Genomic DNA, 27,481 nt, shown 5'->3' on the forward strand with positions numbered 1-27,481 from the left:
TGATTTCAAGGATGGTGGTGGTGGGGGGGGGGTGCAAACAGAGATTATTGTATCCCGAAATGTATGTGTTTCGACTTGAGGGGCTCAAATGTATCTGTGCACCCGGCCCAACCCACATAAAATGCGACTGATAAAAAACATTGGGCCTCATTACGAATCAGGCGTTAAGAGGTTAACGGCGCCGTAAACGGCGCCGCCCCTTAACGCCTGATTCCGAGGTCCCCATGGCGCTAAGGGACCGTGGTGCTAATTACGCCACCGTAATTTACGGTGGCGTAATTAGCGCCTTCCCCACTCCCATTATGCCCTATGGGGCAAAAATGGGAATGGGGAAGGGTAAAATGGGAAATGGGGATTTACCGCCCCACTCACCATGGAATGGGGTGGTAAATCCGCCATCCACCATGGTGTAAACGTAGTTTACACCATGGTGGTAAGGGTACGACCCAGGCTGTAACTTACCGCCTGGGTCGTAATGAGGCCCATTAAGAGTAAATAATGTAATTGTACTAACGTTGAATACTGGCTCTTTTTACATTTTAACAATATTTATTTATAATGAGAATCTCAGATTTGTCGTACTGAGCAAAGCACATTATCAACATCTAGAATAGCCATAAAAGTTATTTTTTGATAGAAAGTTATACCATTCCAAGATACGCAGTCTGCTCGTCTCCTATCATGCCTTTTCAAAATACTGATAGGAGAAAGTGGAAGGTGACAAGCAACACCAATAGGAGTCTCTAGCGGCTTTGCAAAACACCAAAAAGCATTCTGGATAGATGAATATTACCAAAAAGACTGCTGCATTTCTAGCCAATGCATGGAGCGCTCAGGGAAATTTCTAGTATGAAGGTACCCCAAATGTGTTCTCATGCTGCAAAAAGGGCCTGTAAGGGAAGAGTGAACAATATGGTACGTGTCCCCTGATATTAACATTTTTAAAGGAATGTTATTTTTAAATTCAGTGATGGGCAGGTGGACATTTACTTCATATTTATTGTGATCATTTTAATTAATGTTGGTAATATTTGTATTGAAGTTTGAAGTTTGTTAAATAGGTAAATTGTATTGACCTTTTCATTACCATTTGAATTTCCTCTGATTTGTTATGTTGTATTATTTTGATGCTGTATTGTTGTCATAATACGAATCTCAAAAGACTCAAGCAGGTAAAAGTGTCAATAAATAAATCTAAAACTGTGATGAAAAGGTTTTCTACTTGAATCATGATGTTCACAATGCCCACAGCACTATGTGCTCTTTTCATTTTTCACAGTAATTGCCATAAGAAATTGTTTGTTAAATTGAATGAGGATTACCCAAGTTTACATCACAGGGAGTCTTGATTCGATTAAAGACACGGAGGCGAGCATTATGCTTCAACTTCTTTATTGCTACTGTTCAGCAGCTTTTCAAACTTTTTTTTTAAACAAGCTGTATTTAAACACTACCTGGAAACACTACCAGAGGCTCAACTACACCTTCCCATTAGTGCATTCTTCTGAGTAGTTTTCCCTTGTTTTAGTGTACACAAATCCAGGCTCTTTACTCTGTTCCCAGATCATAACCTGCCCAAGCCCTTTCCTCTTCTTATGATGATCTGATAACTGGTAACTTCCTATCCATTAACCACTCAGCGGGAATGGGACAATTGCCCACAAGATACAACTTGAACCAACTCCTGAGGAAGACAATGCGTCTCTCACACCTCTCGGTGATCTGGATCCTCCTGACATTAGAATATTTGCCTTAACTGCTACATCTCACTCATTCTTCTGCTCATCATCTGCAGAAGAGGAAAGGGTTTATCAGGGTGGCAGATACGAAATCTCTAGTTCTCAACATGGCATTGTTACATAGTCCCAGCTGCTGTAGCTCATTCTCTGCGTATATTGGGAGGGATCATTTTTGCCTCCATGGCTTTAATAGAATAACACTTCCTGTGCTGTAAGCTTGGGTAATCCTTATTCTATGTCAAGACTGGAGGCGAGAATTATGCTTGTTCAAAGCTCCCCATCACCATAGTCTCTAGAGTAGAAATTAGCTTGAAGGTAGAATCGTTCAACCAGTCAGCCAACTTCAATATGTCTTGCAGTTTAGCACCTAATATAAAGGCCTTGGACACTGTAAGGATATTTGGCGTGTTACAGCACAGAGTACAGCACTACTGCACAGGTAGCAATTTTTTTTTTTGCAGCACCACCACAAGGGTGCGGTGCATTGCTATACGTGTTACCAGATTAACAAGGAAAGACAGGCTATTCAGTCAAAAACGATTTTAACATATAAGATGCAAATCTATTTTTACAGTTAAAAGCACACATGCACATTCAAAAATGCACACTATTTTTCACCTGAAATGCCTATGGTGCGAGAGACACATTTGAAAATAATAACTAACATTACTTATAACTAACCTGACTAATGAAACACAATCCACTAATAAAAATGTGTCTCCACTGCAGAATTAGGCCTATTCTGAAAGTGAACTTTTAAACGCACATCCATTTTTTTTCTCTGCTGCCCTGTCCACATAATTACAGGAAGCAAAAGAGCTCGAAAGAACAGGAAATCAGTTGGTTACAAAGTATTACTATAAAAATGAGCCATTGTGTAGAGAAGGAGGAGATGGCATGATTGATTCTGATTGGAGCAGCGTCATAGCAAGTATCATGCTAGAGGGAGTGATCAGAGTTTTGCTGGGGGGAGTTTGAAGAGAGAGAAGGACAGTCAAGATTTGGCAGAGCTGGGAGAAGGACCTATTTTTTCCTGGTTGGAGCATTCCTATCTGCAAAAGCTGAGAATTCCAGGCAATGACCCCGGTTTGAGAACGGCAGGCGTTCCTTTTCACTGGGGTTAATCTTCAAGGGAGCCACATTCAGAAAGAGAACAACTGAAGAAAACTCTGAACAGATAAGGTAATTACATAAGTGTGGGAGCTGAGTGTGTACGAGAATGTTCAGTCAGAGTAGGAAAAGAGACTCTGGTGCCTTAATCACACGTTAATGTTGCAAATTGTGTTCTGTTCTCCGCCATTTTTTTTTCAGTGTATTACAGACAATGCTGTTAATGTGCTGTTTTATTTATTTCTGTAAAGAGTGAGATCGTGTTTAAATGCAACTTTTATAATACAGAAAAATATTTGAAAGCAGACGGGTGGTGTGTCTTCTATTTACCAATACAGTGCTGATGATGAGGGGAGATTTTTAAACAATGCAATTGTCATTTTAAGACAGATGTGTGCATGATCATATTCAGTATGGACAGTTGAGAGTGATTGTTTGTAGCATAGCTCGTTGGAGGTACATGAGCCAACGGGAAGAGGGACTCTCTGAACATAGTTCCCTACCGTATATAAGGTAGTGGAAATTACCACAAAATTACCACATATAGCTCTCTGTCGTAAATAAGTCAGTGAGATCGCCCATGGTGGCACACTAACACTAACACTGAAAATGTGGTATTCCTAAAATGTAGGTCTGAGGTCTCTCTAGTGATTACACGAAAAATATAAGCAAAGATAAGGGATTCTGGACATTGGGGCCACTAATAAAACAAGGGAATTGTGCTCACCAAAATACCACCAACCACGCATACCAACCACGCATACCAAATATGCATGTCTGGGTGCTGAAATAATGCATGTCCACTGTATCATTGTTGCACATGGCCAAATCTGAATACAAGTAGTGATTATTGCTAAGTTATTTTTCGGCGGTAATAAAATACCGTCAGGCCCCAAATCTCCACAAAATACCCTACATATTCATGGTGCGTTGCAGGCCGGGAAAGTGATCATAGAGTACCTACTGGGCGTGGCAAGTGTGTCTCACACTGCCATTTGCACATTAAAGGGAACCCATTTTATAATAGCAGTGTGCCACTAAAAACGAATTTCAGAATGTCACAAAGGGAAACCACATTCTCAGATCTAGTGCAATATTTAGAGGCAAAGTTGTTTGCACATGGGAATTGGTCGTCAAATAGCACGTTGGAATGGAGTAACCGCATTCAGGGTGAGGTGCAGAAAGAAAAACTAGACAATATTTTTGCAGAAGGCAGCATAATTCAGGTCTGCCTTACAAGATTATTGAATGCAGCCGATAAAAGTGCAGAGAAAGACTTTTTAATACGGCTATGCGGCAAAATATGGTTTATTTTAAACAAGTCCCTGCGAATGTAAGAGAATGATACTCAGCTAATTAACAGGTTAAAGACTGAATTAGATGGGGCAAGTAAAAATCAGGAAATGTTGAGAGCAGAATTGGATGTATGCCAAAAAGACATGCAATTAAAATGCAGAGACTTTGATACTCAGTTATCCAAAAGCAAGAAACAATTTGAAGATAGTGAGCAAGAATTGGCACACTTAAAAGCCTTAGTGGATCACATTAGGCAGGATAAAGATGAGGTTGTTTCAGAAATGCAGATTTTACAAAAAGAACATTGTGAAAAAGAAGGTGATCTCCAGAGTGCAGAACAAGAAATGATTAAAATGATTCAAGAAAGAGACAAGAGAAATAAAGAGTTCAATGAATGCCAAATGCAAATGTGCGACATGCAGGAGGTGATCAATAAAATGAATGGTGAAAACAACTATTTGCAAGATGAAGCCAACAGACTCCTTAAAAAGTGTAAGGACTTAGAACAGCAAATGTGCATTCCCAGGTCCCAGGAGAGGCGGCAGGGTACCACATTCAATGGAGTGGAGGTGAATTCTAGCTCTGCCCAAAGAGCTAGTGCTCCAGTGACTGGGCCGGTGACTGAACTTGGTTGCAGCGCCCTTGGGGGATTTGATACTCCCATTGGGGGCAGCCACCAATCTCATACACCTGAAAACAGGATTGAATCACAAAATAATGCAATTCCATGCATTGCAACAAGTAGCCCCATAAAAATAATGAAATCCATTAAAGCCCTGATCAAACCATTTAAAAAGGGAGGTGAATGCTGCATTGAGGATCACTTAGAAGCGGTGCATGACATTTTTAAAGCACTCCAGATACCTAAGGAACAGTATAGACAATATTTTCATTTAACTTTAGATGCCCCGACGGCCAGCATCATAAGAGGATTAAATGAACAGCAGAATATGACATGGCTGGAGTTTGAAAAAGAAATTAGGCGTCATTTTTCTCCTTTTCAGTCATTGCAGGAGGCAAAGAAAGTCGCGTACACAATTACTGCTGGACCTAATATATCCCCTCGCCAATTTTTACAAGACTTAAAAAGAGCATTTTCTCGCTTTGATGTATCTTTTGACTCAAATTCCAATGAGTTTAAAACTGCATACTTCTATGGGCTACAGAAAGACATCATATCCCAATTGGTCCGTGAATTTGACCGTGACAAGTCCCTTGAATGGATTGTACATCAAAGCACAAAACTATATGAGGTACTCTATTGTCAGGGTAGAGAAAGTGATAAAATGAAAGATACTAGACCTAAATCTAAAGAACCCTCAGCCACAGTAATGGAAATCAGGTCAGCCAAAATGTCCCTTGAGTCTGCTCAAAGCCAAGGTAAAAATAATGTGACACCTGAACAAAGGGGTAATCAACAAAGATCGTCATTTCCTGTACCAATGTTCCAATCACATGATCCTAGTTATAGAGAGAGCTACATCAGCCCTAGGTATTTAGGGGACAGACCCCGGGTAGGATACCGGCCTGATATGGCAGGTATGAACAATAACCAGAGACAAAATTAAGATCAAAGAAATGATGGTCCCTACCAGTCATTGGGGACACAGAGCATATTTGATCCCAGCACCATGATATATGGTAATCAGGATAGGCCCCGATATGTGGATCGATTTACTGATAATGGAAATCAACATAGGGGCCAGTACCCACAATCTGAGAGACAGGACATGAGGCAAAACGTGAACTACAGTCCACGCCAGTACAATGATTCCCCACCAGGGGAATATAATCAAAGGATGGGTGCAACCCGCTCCACTCCACAAATGAATCAAGAGTTCAGAAACCATCCCAACCGACATCAATCACCTGAGAGGTATCAGAATAGATCCAATCAGGGGGAAAACAACCAATATCGACCTAGGCCACAGAAAGAGGATCCTAGAGAGATGGAAAGGTTCCAGTGCCTTGAGGCCCAAGTGAAAATGTTAGCTGAGCAAATAGGAAAGCTCTATACAGCGCAAAAACAACCTTCCAAAGAGGGGGCTGATGGCCATAGCAATGACCGGGGGGCTTCCGAAAAGTGACTAAGTACTCATGATAACTGCAGTGCCAAAATGACAGATTGCTCTGATATAATTTTGCATAACGACTCTGAGATGCCTAATGGATTAAAAATGAAAGTACCAGTAAATGAAATTGTGACAGAAAGTGCAAATACTTCTAAAAAAGAGGTACGGTTTAACTTAGAGCTAAATAAAACAGTAAAGATTTGCACAAATGAAAAAGAAACATTAGGAATTCCAAAAGAACAAAGGAACAGATTTAAGAAAAATGACTCATGCATGGGGAATACCAGTGAACAGGGAGTAAGTGGGGATGCTATAGCTCCTTCCCTGGGCAAGCAAAACAATGACCAAACACAGACAGAAAAAGGAAATACTCACAAGGAGGGTACAAGTCAATCACCTGAAGAATTCTTTGAGCCACATATTTTTGAAGAGGCTGAAAGGGCTGGTATCACACTAAATGATCACAAATGCACAGAATTAAAAAATGACAAATTGCTGAATGATGTTGTTACACATGTTCAGTTGGAGGATTGTAATGTGGTCTCTGATGTTACCCAGATGGATGGGCGAACAGTGGCCACACTCCAAAAAACCTCTGATCATGGAGAAATGAATAAAATCTCTCGCACAGAAATGGGTAAAAAGGAGGGAAAAATGTCCTTTCATTTACCAATGTGCTTAGCCAAAAGTGAAAAAGACCTGAGAAAGGTGAGCCCTGAAATCAGTAAGAATTCACATTTCTTATGTGTATTAGACGAAGTTGAGGACAGATATTATGCACCCATCACTGTAGAAGAAAAATGCCACACCTTTGCTATGATTGACACTGGCGCACAGGCCACAATTATGTCCAAGGAGCTGGTAAAGAGTATCAATGAAGGGAGACCTCCACAGAGTCAGATCACAGTGAAGGAAAATCAAGGCCCAGTGCATAACTTTAATGGGGAGGAAGTGCCCATCATAGGTGTAACTGAGGTTGACATAAAAATAGGAAAGCACAGAATGAAACAAGAGGTATTGATCACATCTATTTGTGAAATTCCATTTCTGATGGGGACAGATTGCCTGAAAAGATTGTCTCCTCTCATAGATGGGGTGAATGGAGTGCTGTGGTCCTTAACCAAAAAACCATTGAGGCCTAAGAAACTAAAATCACAAAACAGCAATATAAATGAATGTCACACCGTTGCCAAAACAAATGATACTGTGGAGGTATATCTCCAGAATAGCTGCATACCTAGCGTCACTGTCATATTAATGTGTCAAGACAAAATGCAGAGCGACAATGAAAAACTACCTGTACAAATATACTTGGACCGAAGGAAAGATTGGCAGACTGCCATAGATGAGCACACATTATGTTTTTATCTAAAAGAGAAAACGTGCAAACAGAATATTGCTCCTAAAACACATTCAGAAAAACACATTACCACTGTGGCAGAAATACACATGGAAGATGAGCAACCATGGGTTCATGTTGGTATAAATGATTATTTTAAAACAATAAAAGCCACTTTAGCGCTTGAACATGAAAGGAGTTTCATTAATGAGAAATTGTTGCAAAAAATAACGATAAGGGAAGAAATCCCAAGATTTAGGATTAAAAACCTATTTGTTTCTGGCTTGGACAGTCCAGACTTTGAAAACCGAATTGCAGGCAGATGCATGCTTAAAATTAGCATTGGGCAGAAAACAATTTACCATAATGTATGGATAGTGAGTGGAGCACAAAATGAATTTTACATGGGAAATGACATCATGCACAGAATGTGTATGGTGTTAGATTTCCTTAATCAAAAAATATGGTCACGCCTAGGTGGTCCGGCACCTGAGTTTGAAGACAAAAGAAGGGCTTATCATTGTGCACAACTGGTTCCTTATGCAATCGAATTACAAATGAGGAAAAATACTATTATTCCTGCATTTACAAAACAGTTTGCAATAACACTGAAATGCAAAAATGGACAGCAGATGAAAGGCTCTGATGCATTTGTATGCCTGAATGAATCCATAAAACAGCAAGGCCTGAATTATGAATACATTCCATTGGTAGACATTGGTGAGGGATCTGTAAAAATCATGGTAAATAATAAAGGTTGTCAGGATATTCATTTAGAGGAAAACTCCCCATTAGGAATGGCCATACAAAAATCACATTATACGGCAGATTTAAATAACATGGTGATTGGGAATATTCCTGAAAAATACGTAGATGCCAAGGGCGAGTTGCCAGAACACCTGGACTCTCAGCCCAAAGGAATATTTAAAATTCATTCTGTGTATCCTTATGATTCAAATGAGACAGTGTGCTGCCATCAGGAGGATTGCATAATATTTAATTTGAATGAAAATGAAACAGAAAATCAGTCCATTGAAGTGGAAGCTGATATGCCAAAATATTTAAAAGTGCAGCTTTACAAAAAGACACAGCCACACAGTTAGAAGAAAGCGCCGAGATTCCCTTACCAGAAGATTTTCCAGAATTTTCCAAAATGGTAGAAGAGCAGATCTCCTTAGCGGATGCATGTGAAAGCAATGAAGAGAGGGACAATCTGAGGGAGATATTTATGGAGTTTAAGGATGTATTTGCAAAAGATGCTTATGATTGTGGTTTAACTGATTTACATGTGGCCACACTACCAGAAGGGTGTAGCAGAAACCCAGTGTTTGTACGCCAGTATAGACTACCGCTGGCATGTTTAGAATCATTGGCAGAGATTATTAAAAATTTGGAATCACGGGGAATCATCAGGCCCATTCATAGCACATCCAATACACCTATTTTAGGTGTATTGAAGCCAAATGGTCAATGGCGGCTGTGTGCAGACTTAAGAGAGTTAAATAAAAGAGTACCAGTATCTAGATGGCCACTGCCATTTATTGATCAGGGCCTAGCTCAGGTACATGGTTCAAATGTATTTACCACTTTAGATCTCACCTCTGGATATTGGTGCGTGCCATTGGCAGAGGAGATACAACATTTATTTTCTTTTACATTTGACAGGACTCAATATGCCTGGCTTAGAGCTCCGTTCGGGTACATCAATAGTGGGAGTGAATTTGGCATATTTCTGAGAAAGGCCATGCCGGATGCAGCGGAAAGAGGAACAATAGTTTATGTGGACGATGTCCTGATAAAAAATGAAAGCCTGAAAAGCCATTTTGATGAAATAAGACATGTACTTGGCCAATTGCAGAAAGCAGGCGCCAAAGTATCTTTGCAGAAAGCACAATGGTGCAAGAAAAAAGTGAACTTTCTAGGGCATGAAGTGACTGAACATGGGCTAAATCCACAAAAGAAGAAAATAGAGGCCATACAAAGATTAAAAGATCCTAAAAATGTGAAAGGAGTAAAAAGTTTATTAGGGATGACAGGCTATTACAGAAAGTTCATTGAAAATTATGCAGAAATCACTCAACCATTGACTAAACTGCTTAAACTGAATACTCCCTGGAAATGGGAAAAAGGGCAGTCTGATGCACTGGCTAAATTAAAGGAATGTCTTGTAAAGGCACCATGTTTAGCATACCCCATAAAGGACAGGGATTTCTTTATAGAAATAGGTTTTTCTGAACATTGTATGTCAGCAGTGTTATCACAAAAACACGATTTGAATCACAAAACCATTGCATATGCAAGTAAGGCATTTTCCCAAGTTGAAATGAAATTTAATGAATGTGAAAAGGCCCTATTAACCACTGTGTGGGCGCTACAACATTTCCGCCCCATTGTTCAGGGAGAAAAGGTAATTATTGAAACAAATCATCAACCTTTGCAATTTTTAGAGAGTAAAAGAATTAGATCAGGTAATCTAGCACAATCCAGAATCACTTCATAGACGCTGGCATTACAAGGTTTTCCCGTAGAAGTGAGATATGGACAAAATAAAAAAAAAACAATTGCTCAAGGGTTAGCTGACTTACATGACTGTGCAGCTGAACAAATACCAAATGAAATGGAAGTAGAAACTAGTTTGCAGGAATTTGAACAATCACCACACAAAGCTTTTGATGAAAAAACATGCAAGGATTTGCCAACTGTATATGTGGATGGTTATGCTTTTCACATTGAAAATGACAGTAATAAACAGTTAGTGGCAGGAATAGGAAATGTCTGGTTGAAATGTGAAGGTGTCCCCAGTATAGGGATGAGGATTGGAGATAGGAGCAGTCAGGTGGCGGAATTGGCAGCCATTTATAAAGCAATTGCTACTGCAGTTGATAAAAAGTTCAGTGAAATTGTCCTGGTGACTGATTCTGACTATGCACGGAATAGCTTTGTGGAGTATTTGCCTGGTTGGAAAGCAAGAGGCATGGTTACATATAACAAAAAGCCACTTAAGCATGGAAAAATGATACAAGCCATAGACATATTGGTGTCAGAGAATGAGTTAACAATATACTGGAGAAAAATTTGTGGGCATTTAAAAACACCAGGAGAGGATAAGGAGGGAAATGATAAGGCAGACCACCTGGCTAAGATTGGGGCTGTGATGGGAGAATTGCTACCTATTGATTATTTAATGGGTGAAATACAAATTGATGCAGTCACACGTTCTAAAGCACCAAAGGAGGGAGATCAACCGGTGGTGCAGTGGAGTCATGACACGCCAGACCAAGATTTGATTGAGGCACAAAAGAATGATCAAATTTTGGGAATCTATTATAATCATTTGATAGATCCCGAACAAAATCCTTTAACAGAAAATGATTGTATGGGAAAAGAAGAGTTGAGGGTGCTATTAAAGAACAAAACACGAATTAGATTACAGGATGGACTCATGATTAGAGAGTCCATAACAGGACAAATACAGTGGGTAGTACCCCTTTCATTCAGAGGACTAATGCTACACCATGCACATGATGCCATAAACGCAGGCCATAGAGGTTCACAAAAAACATTAGAAATACTAAAAGATTATGCTTACTGGCCACATATGTCCCAAGATGTGGAATTATATACTAGAGGATGTCTAGTATGCGCCCAATTTAAACCTGCTTCACCAATGCATAGAGCACCATTGATGAAAAGAGGCCTAACTCTCCCATGGTCAGATTTGCAAATAGACTATGTAGGTCCTTTAAAAAGGTCGAGCAGGGGACACCGTTATATTTTGAGTGTGGTATGTTTGATGTCGAAGTGGATTGAATGCATTCCTGCACCAGATTGTAGTGCGCAAACAGCAGCCACATTGCTGGTGAACCATGTGTTCTCAAGGTTTGGGTTGCCACAAAGAATTGAGTCAGACAGAGGAAGTCATTTCACAAGTACTCTAATGAGTAAGGTATGGCAAATACTAGGTGTGAAAAGGAAACTACATATCGCATATCGGGCGGCGTCTTCAGGTACAGTTGAAAGAAGCAATAGGTCTGTTGTGGATATTTTAAAGAAATTTGTGGCAGAAGCAGGTTCCAGCTGGGATTTGCGTTTACCATTGGTTTTGATGGCAATCAGATCGACTCCTGCCAAAGCAACAGGTGTTAGCCCCCATGAGGTCTTAACAGGTAGGAAAATGGTGTTACCACAACACCTACTATACAGAACACATGAGCAAACCCTTGTGAGTGCATCCACAGTTCATGAATATATTGATGAACTGAGGAGGCATTTGCAACATGCATTTGCTTTTGTGCAGAGAAATCTGGAAAGAGCTGCTGACAGTGCAAAATCGAATTATGATAAAAAGACATCAGTAAAGGAATACAGTGTAGGGGATCAGGTATACAAGTTTCATTTTGGAAAAAGTAAACAGAAAAATTCTAAATTTCTAGCAGCCAGGCAGGGGCCATTTCGAATTATAGATAAGGTCTCTCCTGTAGTGTATAACATTTTGAAAAATGAAGGTGAAACAGCAATAGAGCAGTTTGTCCATGTAAATCAAATCAAACCATGCCATCCCAGACATGAGATCAGGCAGCTTGAGCATGTAGAAACAGATAAAGTCCCTTGAACACAAAAAGAGAAAATAAATGGGTGTAATCAGGAGGCAGTGACAAAGAAGTTAAAAAGTTGATTGTTATGATAGCACATAAACACTGTAGTATATGTAAAAATATATAATATAAAATAAATAAATAAATAAATGCACATATAACGGAAGCTCATGGTTGGTGTGCAGAGAGAAAATGTATTAAATATTGAATGCTGTTTATGTGTGCTTGTTTTCTTTTAAGTTGTGTTTAATTTTAGAAAGAAAAAAAAACGAAATATTTTTACCAAGCATGTTTTATTTTTGGCAAAAGGGTGAAGTTAGTATTGTGCTATGTACTTAATTTGTTTATTTTCTATTTGATTTAGAAAATTAACATTATTTGGTCGGAGGTTCCGGGATCAGAGGCCATGGGAGACGATGGAGTCCTGGAGTCCCCTGGATGAAGACCAAAAGATGCCTGCCTCCAGGTGGAGGTGAAGACAAGATAACCAGAATGCTAAAAAAAAGATGACTCCTATGGATCTAAGATTGCCAAGATGAAAGTGTACTCGAATGAACCAAATAACATCGCTGGTCGGGACATATCAGAGGCAGACAAGAGTGCTGACATATGGAGTTCCACGTATTTATTATTTTAATTATTTATTTTAATTTGTTATATTAATTATTTGTTTTGGTTAGTTGTTTTATTTCATTGTTTTAATTGACTTGAAAAATCTAAACTTAGAGTAATGCCACTTCCACTGAGAAGGCAAATGTAGAACATTTTGTAAACTAATGAACTCAGATGAATACTGTATTGATTGCAACTTTTTCATTGATGCACATGAATATTCATTTTATTGGATTGCTATATTGTAAAAGAAAAAGAAAGAACAAGTTGTTTTTAGGAATTGGATTGGATCGTAGCCAGATTCTAAAAACAAAAGGAGGGAATGTAAGGATATTTGGCGTGTTACAGCACAGAGTACAGCACTACTGCACAGGTAGCAATTTTTTTTTTGCAGCACCACCACAAGGGTGCGGTGCATTGCTATACGTGTTACCAGATTAACAAGGAAAGACAGGCTATTCAGTCAAAAACGATTTTAACATATAAGATGCAAATCTATTTTTACAGTTAAAAGCACACGTGCACATTCAAAAATGCACACTATTTTTCACCTGAAATGCCTATGGTGCGAGAGACACATTTGAAAATAATAACTAACATTACTTATAACTAACCTGACTAATGAAACATAATCCACTAATAAAAATGTGTCTCCACTGCAGAATTAGGCCTATTCTGAAAGTGAACTTTTAAACGCACATCCATTTTTTTTTCTCTGCTGCCCTGTCCACATAATTACAGGAAGCAAAAGAGCTCGAAAGAACAGGAAATCAGTTGGTTACAAAGTATTACTATAAAAATGAGCCATTGTGTAGAGAAGGAGGAGATGGCATGATTGATTCTGATTGGAGCAGCGTCATAGCAAGTATCATGCTAGAGGGAGTGATCAGAGTTTTGCTGGGGGGAGTTTGAAGAGAGAGAAGGACAGTCAAGATTTGGCAGAGCTGGGAGAAGGACCTATTTTTTCCTGGTTGGAGCATTCCTATCTGCAAAAGCTGAGAATTCCAGGCAATGACCCCGGTTTGAGAACGGCAGGCGTTCCTTTTCACTGGGGTTAATCTTCAAGGGAGCCACATTCAGAAAGAGAACAACTGAAGAAAACTCTGAACAGATAAGGTAATTACATAAGTGTGGGAGCTGAGTGTGTACGAGAATGTTCAGTCAGAGTAGGAAAAGAGACTCTGGTGCCTTAATCACATGTTAATGTTGCAAATTGTGTTCTGTTCTCCGCCATTTTTTTTTTTCAGTGTATTACAGACAATGCTGTTAATGTGCTGTTTTATTTATTTCTGTAAAGAGTGAGATCGTGTTTAAATGCAACTTTTATAATACAGAAAAATATTTGAAAGCAGACGGGTGGTGTGTCTTCTATTTACCAATACAGTGCTGATGATGAGGGGAGATTTTTAAACAATGCAATTGTCATTTTAAGACAGATGTGTGCATGATCATATTCAGTATGGACAGTTGAGAGTGATTGTTTGTAGCATAGCTCGTTGGAGGTACATGAGCCAACGGGAAGAGGGACTCTCTGAACATAGTTCCCTACCATATATAAGGTAGTGGAAATTACCACAAAATTACCACATATAGCTCTCTGTCGTAAATAAGTCAGTGAGATCGCCCATGGTGGCACACTAACACTAACACTGAAAATGTGGTATTCCTAAAATGTAGGTCTGAGGTCTCTCTAGTGATTACACAAAAAATATAAGCAAAGATAAGGGATTCTGGACATTGGGGCCACTAATAAAACAAGGGAATTGTGCTCACCAAAATACCACCAACCACGCATACCAACCACGCATACCAAATATGCATGTCTGGGTGCTGAAATAATGCATGTCCACTGTATCATTGTTGCACATGGCCAAATCTGAATACAAGTAGTGATTATTGCTAAGTTATTTTTCGGCGGTAATAAAATACGGTCAGGCCCCAAATCTCCACAAAATACCCTACAACACCATGGCTCCTCTCACTGAATGTGCACCAAACATTGCAAGGTCAAAGCCTGCTAGTGCCATCACCTCTCGCACACATCTGGCTATGGTAACTGCTGCTACCCCTTTTAAAATGTTTGCTATGCGCAATCAGCAGCTAAGGTCACCGCCTGTGGCTTGGCGTTCATCGTCACCGTCTCATACTCTTTAATGCTTTTCGCTACACACCATTTAGGGTCCTCTGGGAAAGATGGATAAGAGTTGACTGATAAGTTACATTTAGTATGTTTTGCAATGTTAAATGCTACCCTTGCCTGGAAAAAAAAAATTCTATCCACCCTCAATGCTTTTACATCCAATACTCTTCTACACAACACGAGACAAAGCAGCATCGTTAACTTACCTGACAACTGCTGCACTGAAAGATTCTCGTGCTCAGGCCACCGCACAAAAGGTCTAGTACTGCATTAACATCCTATAATGATGCATACTTAGGCAGGGGTGGTTTACAACGTTTCACCACTCAGAGTAAATGCTACACTGCTGGATGGTCACCCACTGGTGAACCATCTACTCGGTTATAACCGGCTGATATGTCCGACCTGTATACTCCAATAGTCCAGAACGCTCTACTTTGCTCTGCTAGGGCCGCTACTAAATCCAACTGAAGAGGGAAAATGGGACACTCACTTCCCCCGATTCTCAGCCAGACCATGGCCTAGATCGTCACGGCCTAAGCACCCACCCGAGAGGAATTTGACCCGCTCACAGATGCCACAGACGTCGACATCTACCATGGCCACGTCCCACATGGCCATGGAAACTGCACGTGAGTCAAGCCACATGCTGGGACCTCTGGTGAAGCTGACATAGACCATATGGATCAACTTGACTAACGCAGCAGCAATGAAAGTCACCATCGTTAGAGATGCCATGACGACATAGCCGACAGACGGTAACACACTTGCCACCATGCACAACTGGTCAGACCCACACCAATCTCACACGAAGAACATACTCACTACCATGACCTAACTGACCGTTTACACAAACTGATGCATCGTTGTTATTTTTCATATAGGCTACGCTAAAGCACCGCAGAAACACAAGACGCAAGAAGAGCTTGTGTACATGCTTGCAAATGCTTCATCGCTACTATAACCACAACAACATAAGGCACTCATTTATAAGGACCCCTGCCACTCACCGCGACCCCCGTGTTGTGAACCATATGCCGCCTCTCATGGATCATGCCAACGTAGGCCTCAGCCCCAGAGTAGGCCGCAAACTCAAAAAAACAGGCCGAGACCAGCTCGGACGGAGCTGCAAGGTGCTGATCATGCAGAATAAACCCTGACGATGGCCTCACAGCCAAGGCCACGAAGTTGCAACTTACAAGCCACGGGCCCCGAGCCAAGGTTACATCTGCTGTGGCTAACAGCCCCACAGAGCCGAAATAAAAATCAAATGCTCATAATTCTGCTCCAGCCACGGTCTCACCACATGTGACCAAGCCGACCTGATGGGGTGCCAAGTACCAAGGACCAGGGAAACGCTGGGGTCTCACGTTTGGGACACAGACTGCAACAATGAAGTGACAAATTGGACACTGACGGTGGTGAGAAGAAGCTAATGGCAGACGTGTCCATTTTCCTCCGCTGACACATAGTCACACATTGTTTCTAACATCAGGTGCACTGCGAGCTGGGAACAACGATGGTCCAGGCTTGGGGGCTCGCGGATGAACCAATCAGGGCATGGGGGGCCTAACCACTGATGACATTACAACCTAGCCAATCACTAACCTGTTCCATGTAGCATTTTTGGTGTAATCATTTCTAGGGACGACCCAAGCGTACCACCTGACCTCTTCTCCACCAACCAATAACCTACCTATATGTTCCTATACTAACCCTATTACTCGGGGAGCCAACCCGAGGTGGCGGTAGGTTTTGGGGGAAGTTTCCCAGGTGACGCATGATGAGGCGTCACACATGCTGAAAAGTGGCCTGCGATCCCACTCTTGTGAGATGTGTTCCCGGATGACCTATGATCCCAGAACCTGTCCCTGCCGTTTCTGGTAAAGCAGTAACGCCTTGCTCTTGCATGTGTCGCATACTCATTGGGGACTGCAGGAGGAGTTGGGGCCTTCCTACCCCCGGAGGTCCGCTGATGGCCCTGCCAACCCCCGGGAGATCACCCCGACAAGTTGGAGGCACTGCTGAGATCTGTTGAGACATAGCACTGAGGGTGAGGCAAGAGGGAGACGCAGCCTGTGCCAAGGTGGCCCGGCACAGCGGTCCCCTCTGCCATTGCCCCCTTTGGAGGACTACAGGACCATTGCGGAACTGCGAGAGGACCGGACAGCGCAATCCAGAGAGTCGGCGTCGGGAGCCAACTTGAGAGGTATCCTGCCCGCGGTTGGCGAGTGTCCAGACGTGGTCCAGACGAGAGGTGGTGACGAGCAGATTGGGAGGGGTACACCGCAGCCGAGCGGCACCGGCAGGCGGAAGCAGATGTGAGTATGACACGCAAAACCGGCAATGCAAAATTGTGTGGGTGGCGGGAGGAACTGTAACGAGGGTGGCGGGTGGATTTAAAGGGTGTTCAGAAAGATGTTGACGATTAAGCGGCGGTTGACGTGAAAAGTATTGCAGGGCAGGCACGAGGAGTGCCTCGTATAGCATTGCAGAGGGCTTAAGGCCCCCACATAGGACTGGTGAATCGCGCTGATTGGCTTTGATCGTGGGCACCTGTGTAGAGGGGGGTGTGGCATTCCTACGAGTTGACGTTTTCAATCGATGAGTAGATGAGAATTCCTGTTGGTCGAGTGTTTTAGTTCGGTGAATAGGTGACGTATTCCTGGCTGAGATAGCTTGATTGTTTCTCGGTGCAGAAGATAGTGGGCTGGTTAAGCTCCCCAGTGCGGGAGCGTATGATACACGAGGCGACGCAGTGTGTGCAGTTTACTATAATAGCAAAGTGATTAATGAATACTACACTCCAGGCGTGATGGGAAGACAGCTGTGAGGATTGCGAGGAACAACATTGTAAGACAGCGTGCATGTTATTTTCGTGTGTATTTGTACGTACCTGTGTTCAACTGTCCTAGGCCTGGTGATGTCACCCATAGAATTGCATAGGATTACGCAGAGTTTTTTGAATCATGGTAAAAAGTGGGGTGAAAGGGAGAGGTGGCAGCGCATGGAGAATGCCGGCCTGCCTCGATCCAGGAGCAGCTACGGGAGTGGTGGTGGAAAAGAAACGACGGGAAACTGTTGGTGGTGGAACAAGAAGAGAAAAGGGGAAGGAGCTGAGGTAACGACTAAAGGCACGCCGGGTAGCGGCGGTGCAGGGAAGGTGGGGTGGCTTCAAAAGCACGCTGCGTGGGATGCGAAGCCGCAGGGGGCTTTGCGCGCCACGGGTCGAAGGGGACCCTAACACTAAGGAAATTAGCATAAGGAAGGTGCAACTGTAGCAAAAGAAGAGAGGGCGGTGGTGCCCAGCGCAAAAGTATTGTAACACCATTGTTTTCTTTGCAGCGGAAAGTCGGAAGACCCCAGTTTACGGGGCCAGGTAATGGTGGTGCTGGGAAAGTAAGGGTTTTAAGAATGTATATGTACAATGGAATGGGGGCAGGGTACAGGAACCCGCTAACAACACCACTCCAACACATATGCGCTACGCTACCCCCACATAGAGATAAAATAGTAAAGAATAGTATTGAGTGGACACATGGAACAGATGATAAGATATGGATACCATGGCTGCGCAATGCCAGCTTTGATATGTACACTCAACACTCTCTCCTAGAGTATCTACACAACACCTATAAAGGAAAGAAGCTAGCGAACCACCTAGAAGTTCTCGATCTCTGGAAGCTGTTCCAGGGATGCACACCTGGGGTAACAGGGATGTTGATAGTGCAGGGGGTGTAGGAGGAGAAGGTGAAAGAAGAGGGCGGGTGCAGCGCACCTCCAGCACCTCCCAATGCAGAGGAAAGTGAGGAGGAATCAGAAGGGTCATACACAATAGCAGAGGTTAAAAAGGAAGGGGAAGGTGAGATGCCCATAACTAAGGAGGTAAAGAAGGAAACTGAAGGGCTGTACCCAGTAACAGAACTTAGAGAGGCAACACGGTCACAGTTGACAGCTGCAAAAGGGTATTCAAACCCTAGGTTCAGCCCGCCGTCGTACGCACCATCAGATAGCTACCAAAAGTGGAGGGGTGTGGGGAGCGCCACAGCCGTGCACGCACAGGTAAACACAGGAAGTGCTAATGTAGGACCAGATGAATGGATAGCTGTCCAAGTGTTGCTGAAACTACGGGGGAAACTAACAGAAGAGGAGGAAGAGGCAATTAGCAGGGTAGAAAAGGAGGAGGACAGAGGACCACACAGAAGGTACGAGGTAGGTAAAACAGAAGAGGGAAGGATGACAAGGACAGAGGAGGAGCTGCTGGAGGAAAAGCTGGCAGAACTGAGGGAGGCATGGAGTGTACTGATCAAGCCACTGGAGCAGGAGGAACGTGAGAAACAGGGGAAAAGGACGGGAGGTAAGAGTGGTAGAGCGGGGTTAAACAAGCAGGAGATAGAAAAGAAGAAGAAGGAGGAGGACCGCTTAAGGGGAATTGCAGAAAGGGTAGCACGCATGGAGCAGGAGGAACTTAGAAGGAAAGAAGAGGAATGAGAAGAGAACGACAGGGAGATGACGCTGTGGAAAAGGAAGATCATAGCAGAAAGTGCATGTAAGTATGAGGAGGGAGGATATTAGAGAATTTACTGGAAAAAGAGGACAGGGTGTAGTATGAAAAGGATAGAGACTTCAAGGCACTCAAGCAGGTAAGTAATGCAATAATGAATTAACTTAGCAGGGCAAGAGCGCAGGTAAAAGGCGAGGGAAGAAAGCAAGGAAACACAGAAATGGGAGGATCAAACAAAACACAGAGGAATAAGATGCAGGCAAATAACACAGAGGAAGCGCCAATGGCACACACACAAGGAGACGCAGAAAAGACAAGTGAATACGCTGACATAGACCTGGACACGGTAACAGTAGGAGGGAAAAGAATAACTAGACGGTTGGCCTTCTCAGATGGACAAAGAGAGGGAAGCAGAGAAGGGCTGAGTGAACTATACATAACACGCATGGACTGTGGGTCATCATGGGAATGCAAGACACAGGAAGTGGGAGAGGGAGAAAGGGTGTGCAAGAGGCAACAAGGAGGAAGGGCACAACGACCACTCACACCATCAGCACAACACACGCCATATGTTAATAGGTTTAGGGACCTCCCAGGACAAAGAATGGAGGAATTGACAACATAATAAGGACAAGGTAGGTAAGCGGAAGGGGCTTGGGGCAGGAGGAGAGAGTAGGCTTACACAACACCTTACTGACTTTATCAAGGAATTTTCTGACATGGAGGAGGATAACGGATGTGCACATATAACACCATGCAGACGCACACCAGGGGAGGTAAGAGAGTACACGCAAATGCCATTACTAGAGAGGGGGGGCAAGGCCACAATACGTTCCATGAAAGCATGCAGATAAAGAGAACATTAAATGTAGGTTGCCATCATTGAGTGGAGGGGCTGCGAAATGGATATACGAAATTGAGAAACAAACTGCTGGACTAAAGCTAGCAGTGGGCGATGTAAAGGGGTTGTTAATTTTTATATTGGGTGGAGCAGCAGATGACATCTGGAAAAGGGCAGGATTTCCAGGGGTGACCATAAACGACACATCACATGACAGGGCACCATTTGCAAACTGCAGACACGCATTATGGCAGGTATTGCGAGTACAATACCCAGACACGTCAGACACAGGAGAAATAACATCACGTAAGATGCGTGAGAATGAGGACCCTGTCAATTACATCCAAGAAATTCAAGAGAAGTGGTGCTTGGAAACATGGGAACCGTGGGACAAAACACTAGCAATTTCTGTACCACATACTGATACAGGGCCTCCCTGAGCCGGTACAAAGACAATTAAAGAAATTGATGGGAATGGAAGCAAAGGTATGGCCAGAAATTCAGCTAACAATAGTGCACCACTATAGGTTGTGGCAGGAGAAGATGAAGCAAAAGGAAGAAGATAGGAAAGCAGAGGAGGTGAAATTGGTACAGAAGAAACTGTCCAAATATGCGATGGAGGGTGCACTAATAACAGGCCCCATACAAGCAGTACAAGCACCAGACGTGACACAATAGCACTCAGTAGCACAACAAATACAACCAGCACAAGTAAGTACACAACAAATGCCACCGCCACCACCTTATACAGCACAACACTCCTATGCTCCTCAGTTGGGGGGTGGATACACAAAAATGGGAAACAGACAAATGAACAACTCTAGAGGAAGAGGTGGGGCAATAAGAGGGCAGGGATTCAGGCCAACAGCACAACAACCAGGGGGAGGATTCCGAGGGTACAACACATATGGACATCAAGGGTACTCAGACAGCACTGGGGGGTACCCATGGCAAGCACGAGAGCCTCCAACATGCTGGATGTGCGGAGTGGTAGAGCAGGTAGCACGCAAATGCAGGGTAAGACCAGCACAAGCCGAATGGGGAGAGCAGGGGCAACAAAGATACAATGGGGGACAACAGTATTACCAACAGACACTGCAATAACAGATGGCCCAAAATCAAATACAACAACAACCAATGACACCACAACTTCAATACACACAGCAACATCAACCGGCACAGCAGCAAACACAATGACAAATGACAACGACACAACAACAACACGTTCAGACTGTACAACAACTAACACAGATACAGGACAGTACCCCACAACCCGCAGAGGAACAAATGCAACAAACACATCTGGGGAGGGTAACAATACTGGGCCACAACCCATAGACAGGGAATGGACAATCACTGTCCCCCCTATAGGACAGCCCACAGACATCCTTGCTGTGCCCCATCCTGTCAGTAACACCTAACCCTGCGGAGGAACCACGCATAAAGGTGGCGATAGGTGACAAAACATTTTCCTTTCTAGTAGACACAGGTGCAACTAGGTCTTGCATAAGAGAAGGGAGGTTTAGTTTGTCAGGCGATGCCATGCACACTCAAGGATTCTCTGGGGCTTAAGGGCTGGTTCCTTTTACTGATAACATCTCATTATCTGTTGGGGAGCAAGACTTATCTCTACCATTGTTATATTCAAAACAATCACCAGTAAATATTCTAGGAAGAGACATCATAAGCAAGTTGAATATGACTATCTCTTTTACTGACAAGGGAATACTGTGTTCCACACCAGGCATAAACATGTTCACAGCCTGACACATACTACAGGCTTATTGTGGAAAGAAGGTGATAAGGGCAGAGCCAGTGGACGGGGACCTCTTCCAATACAGGGCAGACATGGCAATAGCGCAGGGTACTGGGAATAGAGGGCAAGATATGGAGGAGACCTGCAGCATACCTTTTCAGGCCAGAGACACCCACTGATGAAGAGGAAGGGGCAATCATATCAGTGGATATGGAGGGTATTGTTGCAAAACCAGATTACATTGCAGTACACGCTCAGGATGGGGAAGGGAAGGCAAGCCGATCAGTGATAGCATTGGCTTAAGGATGCAGGCTTACACAGGTATCAGATGAGGAACTGTTCTCTGATGACAACGGAGATGGGGAAATGGTGTTTCACATGAATGTGTATATTTGGCTCGGGTAACACTCAAGGACGTAGCTCAAAAAATGGCAATGGCACTGGAGGCAGCCTGCCCTACCAAGGTACCATTTTACAAGGCAGACTTAGCTGCAGTTCCCGCATCGTCATGGACAACTAGTCCCTATGACGTGGGTTGCATAAAGAGCATTGGAGGTGGGCAAATAAAGCTAAAGAAAGGGGTATTGCTGCCCAGGATGAAACAGTACCCAGTATCAAAAGAAGCTGATGAGGGGGTATATGAGACTATATCAGCCCTAATAGCAAGAGGAATACTCGTGCCATCGGAGTCACCATGCAACACAGCAGTGTACCCAGTGTATAAGGCAAAAGGGGGGTCCTGGCATTTCATCCAAGATTTAAGGCCTCTCAAACACATTGTGGAAGCAGAGTACCCTGTTGCAGCCAACCCAGCAATGATACTGTGCGGAATTCCAGCAGAGGCGTCACGGTTCACCATGATCGACCTAAAAAACGCCTTCTTCTCCATCCCATTGCACCCTGATTCGCAAGACCTAACCAGTTTCACATACCGCAACACAAAGTGGAAACACACTAGGTTGCCACAAGGGTACTGTGAGTCACATTCCATCTTTAACAGGATAATACAAATGGATCTGGCCAACATAGATATGGAAAGCATGGCGCTGCAATATGTTGACGATATTATAATATGCAGCACAACTGAGGAAAAGTGTAGGAGATATTCAGTCAAAATGCTCACAGTCTTAGCTGAGAAAGGATACAATGTAGACAAGGAGAAATTGCAGTACTGCCAAGAGCAAGTACTTTACATTGGGCAGATAATTTCACAAAACGGAAGGAAAATTACACCACAAAGAGCACTAGCAATACAAAACACACCACAGCTGCAAAGAGTGAGAGAACTTCAGCAGTTCCTTGGCCTATGCAACTACTGCAAGGCGCGGGTCTTTGATTACAGCTCATACATAGGACGACTACCGAGGCACTCAGAGAGGCACAGAGGGGGCAAAGGAAATTGGAATGGACACGAGAAATGACAGATGCATTCAATTAATTGAAAAATGCTATTTCAAATGCACCAGTACTGGCAACCCCCACCTATCAAAAAGAATGTTACCTCTTTTCACATTGTGACTCAGCAGTAATGAAAGCAGTACTGACCCAAAAGACCAGCATGGGACAAAAGCCAGTGGCCTTTCACAGTGGCCATTTAGACCCTGTAATGATGGGGCATTTCCTGTGCAAACAATGTCTAGCAGCTGGAGCATTTGCAGTGGAAAAATCATCTTCGATTACAATGGGATGCCAAACTACTTTGTATGTAGAACATGCCCTCTTTGCAATATTGACAAAACCAAAATCAACACTGACAACACAAAGAGCATCAGGGTATGAGATTATTCTATCTAGGCCAGAACTGACAGTAGTGATATGCACCAATGTAAACCCAGCACGATTTATAGCAGAGCAAGCAGTAAATGGAGAATACTCACATGATTGCTCGGAAGCTATTGAAAATTACTCAGGAGCAAGGAAATGGAGGAGAATGGATTAGAGAGGGTGAGGTTATGTATATAGATGGGTCATCAACTATTCACCAGAGTGATGGAATAAGAAGAACAGGTGCAGCTGTTGTACGACTCGGGGAAGATTCGGCATTCGTTCCTGTCAAATGTGTTAAACCTCCCCAACACTACTCAGCCCAAACAGCAGAGCTACTAGCCCTTATCTTAGCCCTAGAAGAAGGTAATGACAAAAGAATAGCAATTTACCCGGATAGTGCTTATGTAACATCAACAGTACACTCAGGATTAATAAAATGGGAAAGGAGAGGATTTCGGAGAGCTGATGGTACACCAGTACAACATGCTCTCCTATTGGCCAAATTAATTGAAGTAATTAATTACCCAGAAGAGGTAGCACTCATGAAGTGTCAGGCTCACACCAATGGTGACGACCCACTATCAAGGGGTAACGAAGCAGCTGATGCACATGCTAGGTATGCTGCATACTTTGGTGTAATATGGACACCCCAGAAAAACAAAAACAAAAGGGGGGGATAAGACAAATGCTGATGAAGGATGGGTATACGGACATCCCAGAAACACAGGTCATGGAACTGCAGGCAGCAGCACCAATGACAGAAAATGAACTGTGGGTGAAAAGAGGGTGTACCATGTCTCCCACAGATGCACTATGGTGCAAGAAAAGTAGTGATGCCCCTAGCACTGTTAAAAATAGCTCTGACACAATTGCACCATCCACGTACACAGGGAAAGAGGTAATTGGAGCACGAATAAAGGAAAACTGGTTCTGTCCTAAATTAACCTCACATGCCACTAATTTCATCAGTAATTGCCTTACATTCCAGCAATTCACGGACGGTCACACGCTGCAAGTGATCAAAGTACCATGCCCCGGCCTGAAGGACCCTTCCTGCACCTCCACTTTGACTACGTTGACATGATCAATGTATATCAAGGCTACAGATACATGATTGTAGGGGTGTGCCTGATGCATTTAGAGAAGCAAAATTCCTGGTGAGGGAGGTTTTCCCAAGGTGGGGGGTGTGCAAAGTATTATGGTCAGACAATGGCCCTCATTTCGCTAATGAACTGTTCCAACATGTAACCACTCTCTTAGGGATCAAGCATAAGTTTGCATGCGTGTACCACCCTCAAGCAAATAGCGTATGCAAATGCCTCAATGGCCTCCAGAAAGAAGAAATAGCAAAAATTAAGCAAGCAACCAACAAGAGTTGGCTGTACTGCCTCCCCTTGGCTTTGTTTGAACTGAGGAATAGACCAGGATCAGATCACCACCTCACACCCCATGAGGTGGTGACTGGACTCCAAATGCACCTCCCACTCACACCACCATCAAGGACCACAACTGATTGCCAATCAACTAGTAATGTTTTCGGTAATGAAATGCACAAATATGTCTCTTCTTTGGTTACTAGTGCCGCTTTTATCTCTCAACAGCTTAAACGGACAGAGGAAAGGTCGAAGAATGATCAATAAGGAGAAGCCACCAACGAGGAACGAGAAGAGACAACACAGTGGACAGTGAAAGAAGGAGATACAGTTTTATTAAAGAACTTTCGGTGAACGTGGAGCAGTCCACACTTCACAGGCCCCTATCTGGTTGAAAAAGTAGCCCCCAGGGCGGTGAAGCTCAGGGGCAAGGAGGCCTGGACTCACTTGCACGACATGAAGCCCTGCAAGCACTGACTCCCCCTCTCCTCAGCGAAAGGGCCAACTCTTCAGCAACTACACCAGAAATAGCCACCACTCAAGATCAAAACGCCCCAAAAGACACTAACGATCAACGCCATATAGGCCACTCCATGATTACAAGGTCCCAATAAAACAAATGGACTTAGCATTCAGTAAACACTCCCTAGCCACTAGCCATTAAAGGACATTGAAAAAAGTATCTGTAATATACACCACACTGTGTAAACACGTGCATGCACATGCAGGAATTGCGTATCGTTATTGTAGTTGCAATAAAAGCAAAAACATATATATAAAACAGAAACAGAGACACTGCCCAGGGGTAAATGCTGCCTCCAGGTGACAACACCCCAGAAGCACTATCGCATCAGTTTGTATATGTTATAAAAAGACCAAAATACTTAAAAAGAAGAAGGATTTGTGTATACTATAACACATTTCTTATATTAATTACTCAATCATTTCCACACCTCCATGAAGCACTACCAGCCCTATGAGATAGGACGGTAAGGAAAGCGTGGGAATAGCTTTTCATCTGGGCATTGAACGATTACCTAATACGCAGGGCTTAACTAAACAATACTAACAAAATAACGCATACCTTCAGATATTTTCAGGCGGGCACCTATATCATCTAAAGTAGCTGCAGGACCACAGCAAAGGTAAGAGTGGAAATGCCAGTGGTATTAGCAACTGTAATTAAAATGCTAACAATATTCTTCACCACTGGCCTGATTACCGCCGCTGTCTGGCAGGCATACTACGCTTTCTATGTGGCTGCAGTTCCCACTACTAATATTTACCCCCCAATGCCCACAAAGAGCACTGTGTCAGGTGGTACAACTAGCATGGTGTAAAACATTAAGAGGAACAAACGTAGCATATCTAGTGATGTAAACGGGATTGACACATATCTCACAGAATCTGCACATTCCTACAACAACATGTGGTATAAACACAATTTCGAAAATTGGTAAGGATACGACAAAGGACAACTGCTATGTGTGTTTATTGATCCCCTACACAATGAGAGCTTCCAGAAGATTTGTTGCCACAGCAGTGCCTGCAACAGCTGCTGAATGCTTGATATACTTAGCATTATTCCAAACGAGAGGAAGGTTCCAAGGGCAAAGGGCGACACTCCGGTGGAAATCAAGATCGACATATCCATACGAGAACAACTTCATTAAAGCACTCCCTATGTATGATGACTCCTGGCAACAGACGAAAGGACTCAAGTATATAGCAGAAGGACCACAAAAAGGAGAAATGCAAGAAGTAACACTGGATTACCTACCATGTGAGGGGTATGCAAATGAGGTTGCCGGTGAACCAGGATGCTGGGAAAGACCATTGATACTGATACATGGGAAGGTGTTCACAAAGGATGGATGGGTGGACGGAGTTGTGGGAAGCAAGATATTGACATTGGCAAAGTCACCCGTGTTGATAGTGCAAGAAGAACATGACAAGTGCTATAAGGAATGGACGAAGAGTGCTCCATTGGTGACGTGGTTAGATAAAGAAGAGGAACCAACAACAATACTCCCACTGACAGCACCGACACTGTGTTACCAGCATGATGGAGAGATAGACATTGGAATAAATGAAGGATGCAAGTGAATAGGGAAGATTCCTGAGGGGGTGCAGGAACAGCTGTACTAATGGATGACTACTGGGTCTGTGGAGCAAGAGCATACCACAGCCTGCCGCCAATGTGGGATGGAGTATGCACTATGGTACACATCAACGTACCATCACTGGTGATACCACAGAAGCATGTTAACTTGGAAAATTTCCTGAAAATGGACAAAGGAAATAAAAGAAGAAGAAGATCACTGAGGATGGTAGGAG

This window comes from Ambystoma mexicanum, chromosome 1q (assembly GCF_040938575.1).
Source record: "Ambystoma mexicanum isolate Mex_15411 chromosome 1q, UKY_AmexF1_1, whole genome shotgun sequence".
NCBI lineage: Eukaryota > Metazoa > Chordata > Amphibia > Caudata > Ambystomatidae > Ambystoma > Ambystoma mexicanum.